Source organism: Symphalangus syndactylus, chromosome 4 (genome assembly GCF_028878055.3).
Source record: "Symphalangus syndactylus isolate Jambi chromosome 4, NHGRI_mSymSyn1-v2.1_pri, whole genome shotgun sequence".
Taxonomy (NCBI): Eukaryota; Metazoa; Chordata; class Mammalia; order Primates; family Hylobatidae; genus Symphalangus; species Symphalangus syndactylus.
This window is the reverse complement of record NC_072426.2, coordinates 100,811,856-100,830,500: the sequence shown is the minus strand read 5'-3', so window position 1 is coordinate 100,830,500 and position 18,645 is coordinate 100,811,856. Positions and strand designations below refer to the sequence as shown.

Here is an 18,645-nt window from a genome sequence, read left to right as displayed (position 1 = left end):
TGGATTGAATGAAAAGAATGTTTATTTTTCAAGCCCAGAAAATCCTAGGTTATTTATATTTTCTTAAAATTTTCCTTGAAAATGAGTTTTTAAAATTTATGCCATCTCTCTTCCATTTCTATTTAACTATAGACAGCTAGAAGAAGACAAATAGTACCTTCAAAATTCTGTCCTAAAATCTCCTCATTGAGCTCATTAGGTATATTTGTTATTTTCCACATTACCACAGGTGACTGTATTGCAAAGTTTTTCACCACTCTAGCTTCCAATAAAATTTTCCTCACCTTCCTCAGGCCCACCTTGCCTCCACCTGCCATCCCATCTCAGTAGGTGCCACACATTTTTGGTTTTTGATACGGCATCATCCCACTTCCAGTAATATTGACTCTGGGTTATCAAGTTAAAATCGTTTCATATTCAGTATGTTTTAAGAAAAATGAGTACATTTTAGAAATTTTTCCATTAAAACTGCTAAAAATTTGAAATGTGTATATATGTATGATATGGTGATTTTTAAAAATCTTATCTTTTAGAGATATTAAAATATTAGTGTTTCAATTATACATAACATGATATAATTTCTGGGACTTACATCAGCAATATATTAGTAGGGGAAATGGAGTGTAGGTACAGTTTGATCGTGGCTCCTGATGACTGAAAATGTTGGTGGCTTCTGATGAGGCATCTATTATGTGGTGTCTGTTTCTTGGCACAAAGGAACAGTGTCGTTAAAAATGCCACTCTGGGGCCGGGCGCAGTGGCTTACGCCTGTAATCTCAGCACTGTGGGAGGCCAAGGCAGGTGGATCACAAGTTCAAGAGTTCAAGACCAGCCTGGACAACATGGTGGAAACCCTGGCTTTACTAAGAATACAAAAGTTAGCCGGGTGTGGTGGTGGGCGCCTGTAATCCTGGGTACTCTGGAGGCTGAGACAGGAGAATTGCTTGAACCTGGGAGGCGGAGGTTGCAGTCAGCTGAGATCACGCCACTGCACTCCAGCCTGCGCGACAGAGCAAGACTCCATCTCAGTGAAAAAAAAGATATGCCACTCTGTAACTGTTAGAGCTCATTGATCCACCAAGAGTTTCTCACAAAACACCAGGAAACCCAGGTCCATACTCTCAGAACTATTGTCTTAAACTGCATGCAGTACTTTAACATTTCTCAAAGAGAAACCTTTAAAACAGTCCAATTGCAGTGACTCATGCCTGTAACCATAGCACTTTGGGAGGCCAGTGTGGGAGGATGACTTGAGGACAGGAGCTTGAGACCAGCCTGGTCAACATAGTGAGACCCTGTCTCTTCCAAAAAGAGGAAAATTGGCCAGGTGTGGTGGCATGCACCTGTAGTCTTACCTGCATGGGAGGCAGAGCCCAGGAATTCGAGGCTGCAGTGAGCTATGATTGTATCACTGCACTTCAGCCTGGGTACCTGAGTGCGACTCTGTCTCAAAAAACCACAATAACAACAATAAAGAAAAAACCTTTAAAACAACAGTTAAAGAGATATCCTATCGAATACAAAGCCAGAGCTTTAACAGGAAAATTTATTTTGTTAATTTTTTATTTTTAATGAGACAGGTCTGCTTTGTTACTCATGTTGGAGTAACATAGTGCACTGCAACCTCATCCTCCTAGGTTCAGGTGATCCTCCTGCCTCAGCCTGCCGAGTAGGTAGTACTACAGGTGCATACCACCACGCCTGGCTACTTTTTAGTTTTTTTTTTTTTTTTTTTTAGAGATGGGATCTTGCTATGTTGCCCAGACAGGTCTCAAATTCCTGGCCTCAAGTGACCTTCCTGCCTCAGCCTCCTAAAATGCTGGGATTACAGGGATTTAACAGACAAATTTAAATAATGCTATTTCCTCCTTGACCAAGAATTATTTAACAGAGTTTCAAAATTTCCAGGTGGAATGACTTTATTTTCTGATTTTGTTTTATTGCAATATGAATTTAAAAAATTTTTGCTACTTCTTCGAATTTATTGATGTTTTCTTTGTAACTTAGTGTTCAGTTTTCATAAATGTTGCATGGACATTTGGTAAGAGTTTTGTTTTTTAATTTCAGGGTACAGAATGCACCCATAATATTGTAGCTTATCGACTAGGTTAAGTAGCCTCATTATTTTTGTCTACATGAACTGCAATGGTCTAAAAAGTAAAAGTTTCCTGTTACTAGTATATTTCTATATGTTTCAGCTTGCCTTGCTGTTTCTACTTTATAACATACTTTTATTTTATTCTTTTTTTTTTTTTTTTAAGATGGGGTCTCACTCTGTCACCCAGGCTGGAGTGCAGTGGCATGATTTTGGCTCACTGCAACCTCCATCTCCTGGGTTCAAGGGATTCTCCTGCCTCAGCCTCCTGAGTAGCTGGGATTACAGGTGTGCACCACCACGCCCAGCTAATTTTTTTGTAGTTTTAGTAGAGGCAGGGTTTCATCATGTTGGCCAGACTGGTCTCAAACTACTGGCCTCCAGTGATCTACCCATCTCGGCCTCTCAAAGTGTTGGGATTACAGGCGTGAGCCACTGTGACTGGCCATAATATACTTTTTTTTTTTTTTGAGATGGAGTCTCGCTCTGTTGCCGAGACTAGAATGCAGTGGCACTGTGTTGGCTCAATGCAACCTCCGTCTCCCGGGTTCAAGCAATTCTCCTACCTCAGCCTCCCAAGTAGCTGGGATTACAGGCGCCCACCACCACGCCCGGCTAGTTTTTATATTTTTAGTAGAGACAGGGTTTCACTGTGTTGGCCAGGCTGGTCTCAAACTCCTGACCTCAGGTGATCCACCCACCTTGGCCTCCCAAAGTGCTGGGATTATAGGCGTGAGCTACTGCGCCTGGCCCATAATATGCTTTTAATAGCAAAAACCACAGTTACTTTTGCACCAACGTAATAGCTGTGCTATTTGGCACGTATATATTCATAATTGTTCCATGTTAGTTGTGAATCATACCTCTTAGGGGGCAGTTTAGATAGCCCCTTAATAGCTGTGAGACCTTGTACATTATCTAACTTCCATGAGCTTCAGATTGACCAAAAAACAGTACTAATATATAGTTCAATATATTGAGGTTCAAAAATTTTTTAATTATTCTGCTCTATTACAGAGGTAATACATACTCAATGATGTATAAAATTTGGACAATACATAAATGCATAAAGGAAAAATGTGCCTATAATGCATACAAAGAAAAGAAAACTATACATAATACATAAAGGCAGAAAAATTACTCGGTGGGATCTTTTTACTAAACTGAATGCATAAATGGGGAAAAAATACCCATAATCCCAACATCCAAAGGTACCCAATATTTGTTTGTTTGTTTGAGACGGAGTCTCGCTCTGTTGCCAAGGCTGGAGTGCAGTGGCGCAATCTCAGCTCACTGCAACCTCTGCCTCCTGGGTTCAAGCAATTCTCCTGCTGCAGCCTACCAAGTAGCTGGGATTACAGGCGCATGTCACCATGCCCAGCTAATTTTTGTATTTTTAGTAGAGACAGGGTTTCACCATGCTGGCCAGGCTGGTCTTGACCTCCTGACCTCGTGATCCATCCACCTTAGCCTCCCAAAGTGCTGGGATTACGCCTAATCCCAGCATTTTGTATGCTCCTCTCAGGACATTTTTTCTAGATGCATTTAGTTGTTTTTTTTTTTTATTTTTTTATTTTTTAGAAATCTTTTCTTACTGGAGTAGTATGTAATGTTTATAAATCAAAATAATACAGAAGTGTTACAGAGCAAAAAGTGAAAGCTCTCTCATTAGCAGTTTGATATACATTCTTTCAGACTTTTCTCAGTGCATATACAATGTGTGGATATAATTTAAGCTAAAGTATAGAATCATACTGTGTATTTTGAATATAAAATCAAACTATATTTAATTTTATAGCTTAATTTTTATACCTAAGATTCTGTAATATACTTTGACAGTTGTATATGTGGATCAACCTGATTCTTTTATTTTTATTTTTTATTTTTTCGAGACAGAGTCTCGCTCTGTCACTCAGGCTGGAGTGCAGTGACCTGATCTCGGCACACTACAACCTCCGCCTCCCAGGTTCAAGCGATTCTCCTGCCTCAGCCTCCTGAGAAGCTGGGACTACAGGCGCCCGCCACCACACCCGGCTAATTTTTGTATTTTTAATAGAGACAGGGTTTCACCATATGGCCAGGCTGGTCTCGAACTCCTGACCTTGTGATTCACCCACCTCGGCCTCCCAAAGTGCTGGGATTACAGGCGTGAGCCATCACGCCTGGCCTCAACCTCATTCTTTTTAAAAGCTATGTAGTTTTCATTGTATTGATATATCATAATTTATTAGATGATTTCCAAATATTCACTATAATTAATAGTATTACAGTGAACATTCATTCATTTAATAAATATTTAATGATTACCTGCTGTGTGCCAAGTACTATTTTTGGTGTTGAAAACTGTGATAAACAAATCTTAAGTTCCAGCCTTCACAAAGCTGTTCTCTGTAAGCACTCCTAGCTTTGTGTACTTGTGACAATTTCAATGTATAACATGTTTTGTTTTGTTTTTTTTAAACAAGATGCAGTCTCACTATGTTGCTCAGGCTGGACTTGAATTCCTGAGTTCAACTGATCCTCCCTCCTCAGACTCCTGAGTAGCAGGGATTACAGGTACATGCCACTATGCCCAACTCAGAACATTTTTTGAAAACAGAATTTTTGGGGCAAAGAGTTCACATTAGATACTGCTAAATCTCTCTAATCTTTTCTCATCTGATAGAAAAAAAAAGGTAAAACAAAACTCATGTCATTGTTTTTAATAAATGTCATTATTATTAAGATTAAACTTTTTTTAGGTCATTGGCCATTTGTATTTCTTATTTTACGAATTACCTATTCATATCTTAAGGATTACAAATAATATCTGATGAGTAATAATACATTGCTTTTGAAACATATTAGACATATAACATTTGGTTGGATGGTTACAGTTCCTATTACTTCATTTTTTAATAATCAGTCTTGACAAATACAAGTTCAGCATCTCTAATTCAAAAATCCAAAATCTGAAATGCTCCAAAATCCAAAACTTCTTGAGTGCTGACATGACATGCCAAGTGGAACATTTCACACCTGACCTCATGTAACATGTTGCAGTCAAAACGCAGGAACACAACACACAGTTTGTTCAGGGATCTCAAGGGAAAAAGACCCTCCCCCCAGTGCCTTCCAGTTGCGACGTATCTTTTCCAAGCACAGCATGATGGTGGTGCCAGACAACCACAAATTGTCCACATGGTGGCCGAGATAGTTGAAACCTCTTTCTGATGATTCAATGTATACAGACTTTGTTTCCTGTCCAAAGTTATTTAAAATATTGCATAAATTTATCTTTAGCCTATGTGTATAAGGTGTATATGATACATAAATGAATTTTGTGTTTAGATTTGGGTCCAATTCCCAAAGTATCTCATTATGTGTGAGAATATTTCAAAATCCAAAGAATTTTGAAATCTGAAACACTTTTGGTCCCAAGGATTTTAGATAGAGAATACTCAACCGGTAATGCAAAAAAGATGGAAAAGCCTGTTGGTCATGTATCAAGATTTATTTACTGAATGACTTAATGAGTCCATATATCTTCCAGAAACCCTGTCTATAGATTACAGCCTCTGAATTGTTCTTTCAATTTGAAAGGCTGAGAATCACTGATAACAAAAGCAAACATCCTCTAACAGAATACTGAATACAAGAGAGAGCTGTGCCTTCCTAAAGAAATTTTTGAATTCATTTGTGTTTGGATGATCTTTTTTAACCTTGCCATCATGCATTTTTAATTGATACAATTTACACACAATGAAGTACACAATCTAAGGTGTTGGATTATTTTTTAAATAGTTTCACTGAGGCCTAGCATGGTGGCTCACACCTTTAATCTCAACAGTTGGTGAGGCCAGAAGTTGGAGACCAGCCTGGGCAACATAGCAAGACCCTGTCTCTACAAAAAAATTTAAAAATTAGCTGGGCATGGTGGAACACACCCGTAGTCCTAGGTACTTGAGAGGCTGAGGTAGAAGTATCACTTAAGCCCGGGAGTTTGAGGCTACAGTGAGCTATGATTGATTGCACCACTGCACTCCAGCCTGAACAATAGAGTGAGACCCTGTCTCTTAAAAAAGTTTCACTGAAGTGAGAAACCAAAAATTTTGGTGTATTTTCACTAATTTGTGGGGGTAGGGATAGGTAGAGGCCATATTCATAGTACTTTGGGCAGTGTTCTCTAGAAAATTTATAGTACTTTTCATGTTGTTATACACTATCACCTATTAAGGTAAGTATTTGGTTAGAGTGTGTAGAAATGGAGGTGATGAGAGGTTCTCATTGATTACATAATTTCCTAGATAGTATTAACTCATAATACTTTCTTTTTTTTTTTTTTTTTGCTGGAAGTGTTTTTAAAAGTTAGTAATCGGTTCTGTTGATTTTATAGGTACAGTGTAGTGAATATAAGTGCCAGCCAGTACTGGAGCTAACATTAGAACTTTACCCTTCTGACTCTAGTTTCATGTTCTTCCCATAAACTCTACTTCTGCTTGAGAGGCTTGGACTGACTCTGACCCACAGACTTCTCAGATTATTTTTGATAATTCTTTGCCAGTTTGTTTTCTTTAAAATTGCTACTTCATTCGAACATCCTGTTTCCTGATGAGTGTCTAGGTTCAAGGTAACTAGGTAACTCTTTTTTTTTTTAATACGGGGTCTCATTCTGTCGCCCAGGTTGGAGTGCAGTGGTGTGATCTCGGCTCACTGCAACCTCTACCTCCCAGGCTCAAGCGAACCTCTCACCTCAGCCTCCCAGGTAACTGAGACTGCAGATATACACCACTATGCCTGGCTAATTTTTTGTATTTTTGGTAGAGATAGGGTTTTGCCATGTTGCCCTGGTTTGTCTTGAACTCCTGAGCTCAAGCAATCCACCCACCTCGGCCTCCCAGACTGCTAGGATTATAGGTGCTAGCCACTGTGCCCAGACCTAGGTAACTCTTAATTGTGTTTTTACACATTTGTGTGGCATTTCCTTTAAGCCACTTATGTGGCCTTTGAGGAATTGTGATACCAAGTGTTCAACACAAAGCTGGAAACTTCCACTATTGAGAGGTTCATCCATTCTGTCCTGAAGGACGACAGGCATTTCCTGCTGTCCTTCTAGGTTTAACTTGTACCTCTTCAGGAGGCACATGGTTCTGAAGGGGCAGGTTTGTAGTGTTCCTGAGGATTTTCCCTGCCTCCTTTTAAACAATCATCTATCATTGCTTCAGTAGCTTTAGCATTTTCAGTGAGTCTTTTGATTCAGTAAAGTATAGAGTAGGGATAAAGAATAAACAAGACACATTTTATTAGCCTCGTTTTCATTTAAAAATAATATTGTACTTAATTGAAATATAAATGAGCTCTGAGCTTTCTTTTTTTTTAAAAAAAAAAAAAGATGAGCGACTCAGAGCTAACCACTCTGGCCAGAGCTTCTGAATGATGTCTTAAAAGTTCTCCAATGAAACTGACAAGAACAAGGCTGACAAATTTGTAGTTTCGTCAGAAACTGAGCAAAAGGAAATTTATGGTAAAGGTAAATACTTATCCATTGTAGACCATTGGATAGCCACAGCTCTCAGAGCCTGCCTTGCTGAAATATATTCAGTGTGTATATACATACAAAATATTCAGCCTTTGCGTTAAAAGGCAAATAGAACGCTATTCCTTTGTATAATCCTTAAAGCTTCACTTTCTGGTTTGTGTTTTATGCCTTTATTTGAACATTAAAACAATATTTGTTTATATGTATTTCCCCTTGTTCTATATGAAAGATAATCTGGTAAATCTGGTAAATCCTTTACAAAAACGTCACCACTCAAACTTATTCTGAAATATTTGTAACTCCTGAGTAATTATGTTGAGTAGCATTTCATTATAGCTTAACCAACAGTGGTTTCATTCCCTGTACAGCCATCAGATCATGTACCAAAAGAATTTTATGTTATTTCATGTATTGCTCATGACTCATTGTTTCTGTATTTCACCGAAAATAGACTAATAGTCCTTTTCTCCTCTTCTCCTTTGTGGATTTTATTGTAAGAGAAGATAGGCTTAAAACAGAATAATTTTCAGGAGCAAAATTACGTGGGTTTTTCCATCTGGGTAATCCATTTTGGCTTTTATTATTGTGGAGGAGAATATAGCTCATACAGTAGATGGTTTGTTGTTATCTTTTTCCTGCTTCTATTTTTTTTTAAGAAATAATTTCTAGGCGGGGCGCGGTGGCTCACACTTGTAATCCCAGCACTTTGGGAGGCCGAGGCGCGCGGATCACGAGGTCAGGAGATCAAGACCACGGTGAAACCCCGTCTCTACTAAAAATACAAAAAATTAGCTGGGCGTGGTGGCGGGCGCCTGTAGTCCCAGCTACTCGGAGAGGCTGAGGCAGGAGAATGGCGTGAACCCGGGAGGCGGAGCTTGCAGTGAGCCGAGATTGCGCCACTGCACTCCAGCCTGGGCGACAGAGCGAGACTCCATCTCAAAAAAAAAAAAAAGAAATAATTTCTTCACAAAATCAGCAACGATTCTCCTTGAATTTTTCTGGTATTTCTTCATCCAGTTGGCTCTCATTTTCCCCCATCTTCTGCTTGCCTATTGTGATACTCAGTGAGCCTGAGGAGCTACAGAATTTTCATTTAAAAATGCAGAAATAGAAACATTGACAAATGCTTGCCACAAAGAAAAACTTCCAAACTCATAAATCTGGCCTGTTTAATTTGTTCTGCAGTAGTGTCCTCTGCTATTAATTTATTTATGCAAGCTGTAAAGTCTGAGAAAAGGCTTGTGTTTTTAAAGGCTTTTCAGTTTCTGTTCTCCTATTTTGTTTGTAATAAACTTAAACTTCCACTTTATATTCTTCTTAATATTTTATTATGAAAGTTGAAAACCTTTATGAAAGTTGGAGTAATGGTTTAATGAATCCCATGTACCCAGTACCTAACTTCATCAGTTACCAACACATAGCCTATCTTATTTCATTTTTACCCCCACTCATTTTTTTGCACACACACAAAATACTGGATTGTTTTATGGAAATCATTTATTATATTGTTTTTCTGTAAATACTTCAATATATTTCTCTGACATGTAAGGGTAGCCACAATACCATCATCAAATCTAAAAATATTAAAAGGATTTTTAATATCATAAAATATCTAGTCATGTTTAAATTTTTCTGATTGTCCCATAAATTTACAGTTAGCTCATTTTAAGTGGAATCCAAACAAGGACCAGACATTGTATTCTTTCTTAATCTGTAGGTTCCTTCTGTTTATTTTTGGAATGTAAGTAAATATATATATATATTTATATATATTTTATATAAATATATATATAAATAAATATATAATAAGAGTGCCAACAATTTACTTTTTTTTTTTTGAGACAGAGTCTCTCACTCAAGCTGGAGTGCAATGGCGCAATCTTGGCTCACTGCACCCTCTGCCTCCTGGGTTCAAGTGATACTCGTGCTTTAGCCTCCCAAGTAGCTGGGATTACAGGTGCTCACCACCACATCTGGCAAATTTTTTTGTATTTTTAGTAGAGACAGGGTTTCACCATGTTGGCCAGGCTGGTCACGAACTCCCAACCTCAGGTGATATGCCCGCCTCGGCCTCTCAAAATACTAGGATTACAGGAGTGAGCCATTGCGCCTGGCCAATTTACCTATTTTTAAAGTCAACAAATGCCTCAAATACCACAAAATCCAGAAGAAAAACAAAACATTTTAATTAATTACCTGATACACCTCTATAATACTTTTTGTTCCTGCTGTCTTCATACTCTTTGATCACTTCTTCATATGACAAAGATTTTCTAATATAATTTCTTATAGAGAATAAACCTAATTCAACCTTTTTCCTAACATAGTTGATTGAAATTTGTTTTTTTGTTGTAGATCACATGGAAAAAAACTGGCAAATTCACACACAGTCGCAGTCATTGTAGTATTAATGCACACAGAAGAGTATCAGTTCTATTTTGTGTGATTCCCAACAAAAATGAAAACAAAGTATGTTGCATTGTAATTTATATCCACGTCTTAGCCGATAAATTTCTTCTTACTTATTGGTTGATTGATTGATTGGCTGAGTGTAGTGGTGCGATCACAGCTCACTGCAGCCTCAATCTCCCAGGCCCAAGCGATCTTGCCACCTCAGCCTTCCAAGTAGCTGGGACTACAGGTGTGTGCCACCAGGCCTGGCTAATTTTTTATTTTTTGTAGAGATTAGTATTTGCTGGTTGCCCAGGCTGCTCTCAAACTGCTAGATTCAAGTGATATTCCTGCCTCTGCCTCCCAAAGTTGTGGGATTACAGGCATGAGCCACCTCACCTGGCCCTAGTATATTTCTTTCTTTCTTTCTTTCTTTCTTTTTTTTTTGGAGACAGGGTCACACTCTGTTGCCCAGGCTGGAGTGCAGCAGTGCGGTCTCGGCTTACTGCAACCTCTGCCTCCTGGGTTCAAGTGATTCTCATGCCTCAGCCTCCCATGTAGCTGGGACTACAGGTGCCTGCCACCATGCCCAGCTAATTTTTTGTATTTTAGTGACAACAGAATTTCACCATATTGTCCAGGGTGGTTGAACTCCCAAGCTCAGGCAATCCTCCCACCTCAGCCTCCCAAAGTACTGGGATTACAGGTGTGAGCCACCTCACCCGGCTACCCTAGTATATTTCTGATGACAGAGAACTTCCATTTTGATAAGGTGTCAATGAGAACCCAATCCTTTGCTTACAGTTTACCCCCTTTTTTTCCCCTTGCCATTTATTTGTTGAATAAACCAATTCAACTGTGCTATAGAAAGTCCCTGTGGAATTTGCCAGTCATTCTCTAGATATTTACCCATCTAATAAATATTTCTTGAGAATCTGTTATGTACAGGCACTTCCTGCTTTCATAGAGCAACCGTCTAGTAGATGAACAAACACTAATCATCTCATGATTAAATATAGAATTTTAATTTCATAAGCACTTAGAAGAGAGATGTGAAGAAAACTTTAAGAGAGTTTCATAAGGGATTTGACCTATTCTAGTTATCAAGGAGGTGGTAATTGAATGAGGTCTGCAAAAATGAGTAGGCATTAATAGTATGAAGGAATGACCTGGGGGATCTTTCTCTAACCAGAAGAATGGGGAAAGTCCTGGAGCCCACAGAGGAGAATGAAGAATATAGGGAATTTCAAAAAGCCAATGTGGTAAAGTACAGAGAGTGAGAAGGCTGATGTGAGATGAAGACATGGGTAGGGAATAGGCCATGAAGAGCTTTTTTTTTTTTTTTTTTTTTTTTGAGACGGAGTTTCACTCTCGTTGCCCAGGCTGGAGTGCAATGGCACGATCTCGGCTCACCGCAACCTCTGCCTCCTGGGTTCAAGCAATTCTCCTGCCTCATCCTCCCAAGTAGCTGGGATTACAGGCATGCACCACCACACCTCGTTAATTTTTTTGTATTTTTAGTAGAGACGGGGTTTCTCCATGTTGGTCAGGCTGGTCTTGAGCTCCTGACCTCAGATGATCCGCCCGTCTTGGCCTCCCAAAGTGCTGGGATTACAGGCGTGAGCCACTGCGCCCGACACGAAGAGCTTTAAAGACAGCTATGTGGAGGCCTTTGATTCATTAATTCATTCAGATATGCAGTGGTTATTTGAGGGAATGTGTCTCTTATGTGACAGGCACTTCTCTTGGTGCCAGGAACATACGGAACTAGTCATGGACCTTGCATTCTAGTGGTGGTGTAGGCTGGGGAGAAGAGGGTGGGAACAATAAATCAATAAGAAAGAATCACATAATGTGAAGTTCCAAGAATAAAATAAAGCAGTCTTGTGTTTTAAGCAATTGTTGAGCTACTTTAGATTGAATGGAAAGAGAGGACCTTTTTGAGGAGGGGTTGTTTAGTGAAACCTGAATGATGAGAAGGAACCAATCATACAAAAAAAATCTATGGAAGATACTCCAGGCAGAGAAACGAAATTATGCAAGGCCATGAGGCCAGAAGCAAGCTTGGCCGGTTCAAGGAACAGTTCAAGAAGACATTGGCCTGGGACATAAGGAGTGAGGATGTCAGAGTTACAAAATAAGGTTGGGAGAGGCATACAGCTAACATATAGCTATTAAACCGTATTACAGAATTAGTCACAAAATAACACAGCTCTAAGGAGTGACATTTGCTTTGGTAGTAAACGTGATTCCTTAAGTCACTGAGAAACAATATTTATTGTATTGCTTTTCACACTCAGGAGTAGCATTTTCATTTATTATGTGGAAATTTAGCTGAGCTTAAAAGCCTGATGGCCACAAAGACTTTTATAAGATGGTACATCTGTAGAGTGAAGGGGGAAAGAAGAATGCATTGACAGTAATTTAGTTATTTAGTACAGTCAGCTGAACTAAAACTTAAATGAGAATTTCGAGGAGTATATTACTTAAGCCTAAAGATAACATTTTAATGGCTTCCTATTGTGCCAAGTGCACTTCTTCTGAAATCTTAAAAAAAAAAAAAAAGTGACAGTGCTTCTCCTTGGAAATGGCAACTTTTAATGTGGTCTAAGCCAAGAAGACTAATGAAATTTGCTTAAGTTCAATGAGTTCTTTTTTTGTTTGTCATTTTTATTAGAAAAGGAGGCCAGTCATCATAGTATAATCAAACTCCGAAGTTTAGCTCCCAGGTAACTTAATTCTAAATAGTTCATTGGAACAGTGAATCTAATACTTTGATTATTTTGCCTCCTTTTACTCCTTTCACCATATACCTACCCACCCTCCCTCTCCTCTCACACACACACATAAGCTTTGCTCAGAAAATAGACCTGATGCTGGATTTTTTACTTCAGTGTTGACTGGCTGTTCTAAGGGATGGCCAACAGAAGATAGGGCACTGAGAATCATTTTCCTTTTCTCACCCAAGAACATCTATTATTCATAAAATAACATATTCTGTTAATATGTATTTCCTGCACATTATTAGCAGGAAATAGAAAAAACTGAAAAGGAAAATAATTAATTTCTGTCCAGATTCTGTTTACTTACTTAAACATCTAATTACTTTTCCAAATAGAAACAGTCACTTAAATGCAATCTAGTCAATAAGCAACATGAAATAGGAAAATTTATAGCAGTCTATTGACAAGCTTATTTTACTTGATGGTAAATAGATGATTTCTTTATGGAACACTTTTTAGGAGAAGAATAACCTGAATTTAAAGAATAGTCACATTTTACAATGCCATATTATCACCACTGATGGATATTAGGTTTCCTTTGTCATTATATTCAGCAGTTGGCTTACCTTTTCTTCCACCTGCTATCTTTGAAACTCAGCCAGTTTCTCTTGTCTTTGGCTTCTGATGCGGATCTCATTACCACCCAAATGAGAACAGATTCAAGTAAATGTTTGCCCTGAAATTAGACGAGTCTACTGTAGAAATTTGTTTGTGAGGCAAGAACAGTCATAGGCATCTGAAACACTAGCTTCAACAGAACATATAGTGATTGCAGAATCCAAAGAAATATTTCACAATTTTGACTCAAGAATGAAGTTCCCATAAAATTGTATTAAGTTTTCAGGTACATTCTTAATATTCATGGCATAGATAGCCATTAGATGAAAGGAAATAAGACTCTAGTAACATTTTTTAAGGTCATCTTGTAGAAGGAAGTATCCTTTCAGTACCTTGAGGGAGAGTTAGGATTGGTTTATTTTCTGGAAAGCCTCGTGCGTTAGTCCGTTCTCACATTGCTATAAAGAACTACTCGAGACTGGGTAATTTATAAAGAAAAGAGGTTTAATTGACTCACATTTCTGCAGCCTGTACAGGAAACATGGCTGGGAGGCCTCAGGAAACCTAGAATCTTGGTGGAAGGCGAAGGGCAAGCAAGTACATCTTACCATGGTGGAGCAGGAGAGAGAGAGTGCGAAGGGGGAAGTGCTACACACTTTTAGACAACCAGATCTCGTGAGAACTCACTCACTGTCTTGAGAACAGCAAGGGGGAAGTCCACCTTCATGATTCAGTCACCTCCCACCAGGACCCCCTACCGAAACTGGAAAGTAGAATTTGACATGAGATTTGGGTGGGGACACAGAGCCAAACCATATCACCTTGGAAATTATAAGATGTTTTGTCTTTATCCTTTCAGCAATGAGGAGCCACTGAAAGTGTTCTGAAGAGATGATAATATCATCCAGTCTTTCTTTTAGAGAGCGACTGGTGCATTCTGATGGATATATTAGAAGGACAAAAGATTGGAGGCATTGTAGTAGTAGTAACAATAACCATTCTGTTTTGAGTGCCAGGCACTGTGCTCACTGTGCTTAATGCTTTATATGCATTAGCCCTTTGTCACCTCACAACATCTGGATTTATCTAAACAGAAATTAAGACTTTGAGGCAGTCAATGGAACTTGCTCCAAACCACAAAGCTAATAAATGGAAGAGCTGGGATTCAAATCCATTTGTGACTTTAGGGCCTGTGCTCTTAACCACTTAATTATATTAATATTGATAGAAAAAAGAAGGAACAAAAAGGAGCAAAAAGGGTGATGGTAGAGTTGATAAGACTTGGAATTGGCTGGGAGTACAAAGTGAAGACTCTAAAATGGCTACGGGTCTTAAAGCCTGAGAGACTGACCAAAAAGTTTGACTTACAATTAATCAAAATCGGAAACATTGGAGTGGAGCAGGTTTGGGAACATATTTTACTTCAGGGACTTAGAGGTATATTTGATAGAGCTATTCTAATAAGCGGCTAGAAATTTGAATCTGAAAATCAGTACAGAAAGGACCCAAGACATTATTTTCATTGAGATAATAATTTGAAGTTCTAAGAAAGGTTGAGCTCTTCAAACAGAATAAGTATGAAAAGACAAGGGCAAAGAATAAGCCTTGATGAGTATTTTGGGGATAGCTGGAAGAGCAAGAAGTCAATAAAGGAGACATAGAAGTGGTCAAAGACAGTAGAGTAAGAAGTAAATTCTGGAACTCCTAGAGTGTCATAGAATTCAAAGAAAAGAATTTCAGGAGGGAGGAGGTAGTCAGCAGTATCAAATATTTCCAAGAAGGCATAATAGTATGAGAAATGAGAAAATATCAGCAGGAAGTAGGATTAGTGAAGGCAGGCTTGTGTGTGTGTGTGTGTGTGCACGCATGCGCGCGAACATGTGTATGGGGGTGGACATAGTGTAGAACTAGACATGTCTAAGGTTGGAGAAAGGAGCTATTGAAATTGGAGACATTAAAGATGCAAGAGAGAAGAACTAACTGAAGAAGTAAAGATATTCACCTTGCAAAGGAGTGGGGAGACTTCTTTCCCTGTGTTAGAATGAAAGAAAAAGAGAAAATTGAGAGAAACTTGGTGTTGGGGGAGAGGAATTGTGAGGGTGAATTTCAGAAATTTCCTGTTTTACTGGTTTCAGTAAAATAGGAGGTGAGGTCTTTGACTGAGAGGCAGGAAACAGTTCCGAACAGCTTCTGGAGGGAAGAAGTCTGAGAGTCCACTGACATATGTGAAAGCATTTAGTGAGTAACATGATTTTGTAGTGACATCAGTTAAGACAATTATGTTGCCTTTTTTTTTTTTTTTTTTTTTTTTTGACGGAATTTCGCTCTTGTTGCCCAGGCTGGAGTTCAGTGGTGCAATCTCGGCTCACTGCAACCTCTGCCTCCCGGGTTCAAGTGATTCTTCTGCCTCAGCCTCCCAAGTAGCTGGGATTACAGGCGCCTGCCACCACGCCCAGCTAGTTTGTTGCTGTTGTTGTTGTTTTGTACTTTTAGTAGAGACAGGGTTTCACCATGTTGGCCAGGCTGGTCTCGAACTCCTGAGCTCAGGTGATCCGCCCGCCTCAGCTTCCCAAAGTGCTGGGATTACAGGCTTGAGCCACTGCCCCCATACTCAAGATTTCTTATACTTCATTATTGATATGAGGTGGAGACAGTGGGCAGAGCAAGAGAGTACAAAAGGAAGAAAAGTGACCAGAGAGAACAGAATTCTATGCAGAGATTTAGTGGTTGAAGACATGATGCAAAAGGACAAAGGAACCTCAGGGTTGGTCTCTAGTGAGTAATCTTTAGTATTCATTATTGAGATATGCTTTAAAGTAGCATCAGGAGTGAAGGGCTGTTTTCTGACATAACTTTCTATCATTACAGAAGCAAATTGTTGCAAAGCAATGTAAAGGGGAAGTAAGCTTTCTTCCCATTACTGCTTTATGTAATGTTTTATCAAATGCTTTGACTTTATGTTGTCCAGTTTTTAGTGTCCTGTGGGAAGTTGGTAGAGAGGAGTATCCAGCCCTGAGTAAATTTAAAAATACGCAGCTTGACAAGTTAATCATCTCTGTGGCTTAGTGCTTCAAGATGTGCTTTAACTGTCACCTCTGATTCCTGGATCACTTTCATCACTGTCTTTTCTAAGCTGTACTAAACATTAAATAACATGAGGGTTCCTTGCTGCCAGTATTTGGAATACAGTCTAGTTCCTAGCGCAGTGTCCTAGCCCAACATTCTGGACTTTTCATATATGCTGTGAGGATGACTCATGGCAAGAGTTCGTTCAAACAGATTCCCTATAGGAAGCTGAAATGAGAGCTTTTGGCAAGGCAGGTAGAACCCATTAGAACATAAATTCAAATGATATATAGCTAGCTGTGGACTGCTAGTGAGCAAAAACTGACCAGCCAACTTGGAAATTAACATTTAGAGTCAGTGTCTTTTTATGAGCAAAGGCATCAACCAACAATGTGATGTAACGTCCAGAGCTGTAAACAACTCTGAAGACTGCAGAAACCTAACCCTTTAATTATAGAAGGTAATGAAAAATCAGGTAAAACTTGGGAAAGAAGTGTAAGAGGATCTGTTAATTTAAATACCAGCTCTCTCTCTCTTTTTTTTTTTTTTGAGACGGAGTCTTACTCTGTCGCCCAAGCTGGAGTGCAGTGGCACAATCTTGTCTCACTGCAGCTTCCGCCTCCTGGGATCAAGCGATTCTCCTGCCTCAGCCTCCTGAGTAGCTGGGATTACAGGCATGCTGACCACCACACCTGGCTAATTTTTGTAGTTTTAGTAGAGGCAGGGTTTCACCATGTTGGCCAGGCTGGTCTCAAACTCCTGGCCTCAAGTGATCTGCCTGCCCCAGCCTCCCAAAGTGCTGGGATTACAGGCGTGAGCCACTGCGCCCAGCAAATACCATCTCTCTTGATGTCTGCACTATGGATAGCATATTTTTGTGATTTTTTTTTCCTGACTGTGAAACAACACGATTGTTGTAAACAATTTGGAAACTATACGTAAATTATAACCTGCAGGTCTATTTAGTCTATGCCCTTCAGTTCTATACATAAATATTTTTTAAACATAATTTAGGTTCTTGCTACACACTGTTTTGCAACTGACAATGTGATGTTTCAACACCTAGACCCAAAGAATTTTAAACCTTAAAAATCCCCTAATCTAACCTTCTGAAATTGGAGGAGATATTTGAATCCAAGTGGCAGGGGATGGAAAAGTAAAGGGAGTTACTCATATGTCAACAAATGAGGGTCAAATCAAATGGAAGAGTGCAACAAGGGATTTTAGTAATGGTCAGGTGAAACTGGTAATCCTAATCCTGGTAAACTGGTAAAAACCTAATTTGTAAGCATGACATGGAAGTCTTTTATAGTACAGCATTCTGCAACTGCCTTTAATCCAAGTGATACAACTGATTTGGCACGGCTGCTGGAGCGGATCTCCAAACAAATGTTTTTCCTGGCACAGGCTTCTTCTGAGCAATTCTTTCACACTGCTGACATTGGAGTTTTTATATATATATATCTTTCATTTCCTGGTGCATTAAAACCTATCAAGCCTATAATTTTTTGCTTTAAAGATTAGCTCTTCTTACAATGTAATGTGTGAGGAAGACTTCAATTAAAAGTAGCAGAATAAAGGAATTTTTACTCTTCCTTTCTTTTTTGAAACTCACTAAAAACAAGACAGGAAAATAGAAAAGTCCATTATTAGTGAAACTAGGCACAAAGCTAAGCCCCAGAATACAAACAATGAAGCATAACTTGCCAAATACATACTATGAAATCTAGACCACATATGGGAGGATGCTGAACCTCTTCTGGGAATTCCAAGCAATGTACTGATTTGTCTTAAAGTAAGGGTTATATTATTTTAAGGGTCTAACCAGTGAACCTTTATTGTAGTGTTCTGACATTTAGTTTTTTATAGACTCAAATTATCGATATGATCTGTTACAAAAAATAAGAATCTGTCCAACACAAGTGTTAAGAAATAATAAGGCAATAGGAGGAGATGGAAAAACCAGTGGGAAAACCTTAGGAAAGACGTATAAAAGAAAAATAAAAGCATTAGAGAAGTGAAAACCACATCAGAAATAACAACAAAGAGTAAATGTAATCAGAGACATGGCTAAGAGGCTTGAGGAAATTATATAAATTTAAGAAAATACAGATATAAGAATTATAGAGAAGATAAGGGAAAACAAAAGACATCTATGTGTGGCATCAGCAAACTTGTAAAGGGCCAAAAGTAAATACGTTAGGCCTTGCAGCCATATAGTTTCTGTTACAGGC

General features: G+C 38.9%; 1 protein-coding gene across 5 annotated transcripts in view; it reads left to right on the top strand.

The window, feature by feature from the left end:
- The window catches only part of MCU (mitochondrial calcium uniporter), a 198,730-nt gene that overhangs the window by 106,386 nt on the left and 73,699 nt on the right, over positions 1-18,645 (top strand). Inside the window, exon 2 of one of the 5 annotated variants that reach the window (XM_063637612.1) lies at positions 6,758-6,839. The exons of the other annotated variants lie outside the window; for them this stretch is intronic. The gene's annotated coding sequence lies outside the window, so the exon portion shown is untranslated. The remainder of the gene's footprint in view (positions 1-6,757; positions 6,840-18,645) is intronic. 5 annotated transcript variants of the gene reach the window in all.